Genomic DNA, 2,487 nt, shown 5'->3' on the forward strand with positions numbered 1-2,487 from the left:
TACAGTTGCACAGTTCAATTGCAAAGGCAAATGTTTGTTGAACAAGGTTTACGCTCCTTAAATAATATTATTTTCTAAAGCAGTCTGTATTAGCACCCTGAGTAGCACCCTGTATTAGCACACTGTAATGAACCCTGAATGCTCGCGTGGGTAGGCAAAAACATGGGGGCAGCCCATTACGCATGCATGGGGTGAACTGACACTATTCTAATCATAATTATTGCCTGGCAACCTGCAATGCAGATGTGTTAACTCACAAATTCTCGCCTGCTTGAATATACTTGGATTTTAGCCGGTAGGATTTCAGCAACTCAATGGAGTGAGGTTATCACGCACGAAGAGTGATGCCATCTTTGATTATTGATGACACTTGCACGCGCCATCTCGCGGCAACTGCTTTTGCTATTAGAGCCTCCTCCACCCGCCCCCTCCTTCCACTCTCGCCCCACCACCACCACTACGCTCGCGCTCGACGCAAATCCATGATAACATGTTAATATAGCGAAGTCATTAAAGTTACACAGCTGTATCTTTATTACTGTACTACCGGTATAGCAAAGCCTAGCTAGCATAGATTTTTAGATCTGTATTAGTGGTGTCCTAGATATGACAGATATATGCTCTGATCGCGAACGCGGTGGCTGGAGGGCGCACTTGTTTCGGTTGCCAGTGAGTTTATCAGAGGAATACCCGGCTACAGTACACGTCAGTTGAGCGCTGTCGCTCTGCGGCACTTGTTTGTAATATCCTGAGTGGCAGCACTGCTCCCTTCCTACCTCCATCCCTCCCCCTTTCTCTCTCACTCTCACTCATCTGTGTGCATACGTACATGCTTGTGTACGTTACTGTGTACATGCGTGCGTGCATGCATACGTGCGTGCGCGCATACGTGCGTCCGGTGCGTGCGTGAGTGCGTACGTTCATACGTGAGTGCGTACGTTCATACGTGAGTGCGTACGTGCGTGCGTACGTGCATACGTGCGTGCGTACATGCATACGTGCGTGCGTACGTTCATACGTGCGTGCGTACGTGCGTGCATACGTCCGTGCGTACGTTCATGCCTGTGTACATGCGTGCGTGCGTACGTTCATGCGTGCGTGCGTACGTTCATGCGTGCGTGCGTGCGTGTATACGTGCGTGAGCGCGTGTCTACATGCGTGCGTGCGTGCGTACGTGGGCGCACGTGTACACGCGTGCGTTGGCGTGTGTGTACACGCGTGCGTGAACGCGTGTACTGCACATGCGTGCGCGAGTGTCTGTGTACAAGCGTACGTGCGTGTCTGCGAATCGGTTCGGTTTCAGGTTCAAGTAAAGTTAGCGCTCGTAAACACAACATTACAATCGCATTTGCGGACACGTTTAGTGAGGTATTGCGACACCATATTTCCACTTTTTCACAAAATTATTAATATAAGTGATTCTGCTCACTTTTTATGGTTAAATTGCTGCATTATACTTCCTATTTTACTATAATTATTGTTCGATGTGAACATACACTCGTGACTCATACATAGCCCATAGCAAGCAATTAATGTCGGGAACATAATATCAAACCGTCTAGGTTTTTTGGATTTTTAACTAGTTGAGAAACAATCTTATCATGTAAGAATTTGACGATACGTTTAGTCCCGTTAGTTCTTACTTTTAATGTAAAAAAATGGCAACAAAAATGTTACAAATTTTACCATAGAAAATTCGTGACGTAGTCAATTTAAACACCAACAAACCAGGCGAAGGCCCGATAACAACCATTTCATTTTTCATCAGTATTGGTTTTACTTATAGAAAACAAAACACCTTACTGAATCCACTATGCGTTTAGTGGGTGGTCAAACACACGGCCTATACAGGGCTCGAATTTCCCCAGTTTGAGGACTAATCCGTACGGATTTGTTCCTTCACAGATGAGCAAATCCGCTCAAAATCTAAGTAATCCGTACAGGGTAGGCTAAATTTTACTATGAAAGAAAAAATTGCATGCAGTACAAAACCGTCTTGAATAAAATACCTTAAAGTTAAACATTGCTATTTTAGCGTTGGGAGCTCAGCATTTTATTGTACAGATTTGTCAGATAGTTGATTGAAATTCTGTATAATGGCTCGATCTGCCACCAAAAGACTGTGTCTGCTCTGTGTACATTTAATGATTTTAAGACAAAATTGACTAAGAAGTTGCTTACGTGGAAGGAGCACTGTAACGACAAGTTATTTTTAAGTAATCCGTACGGATTTCCTTCAGGTTTCCTCATGAAAACCGGAATATTCATAATATAGATAAATATATATATAAATATATATAATATATATATAATATATAAATATATATATATACTATAATGTTGTTAGTGAGATGTTACGAAATACGGAGAATTTTAGGAGTACAGATTCTGGGAAATTTTCCACTTTTTTTCTTTAAATTTCTAATCTTTTCGGTGCGTATAGGCAACGGAAGGTTTTATAAGCTGCGAAGTTACGTGCAATCTGCT

This window comes from Priapulus caudatus, unplaced genomic scaffold (genome assembly GCF_000485595.1).
Source record: "Priapulus caudatus unplaced genomic scaffold, Priapulus_caudatus-5.0.1 Scaffold1213, whole genome shotgun sequence".
Classification (NCBI taxonomy): Eukaryota; Metazoa; Priapulida; class Priapulimorpha; order Priapulimorphida; family Priapulidae; genus Priapulus; species Priapulus caudatus.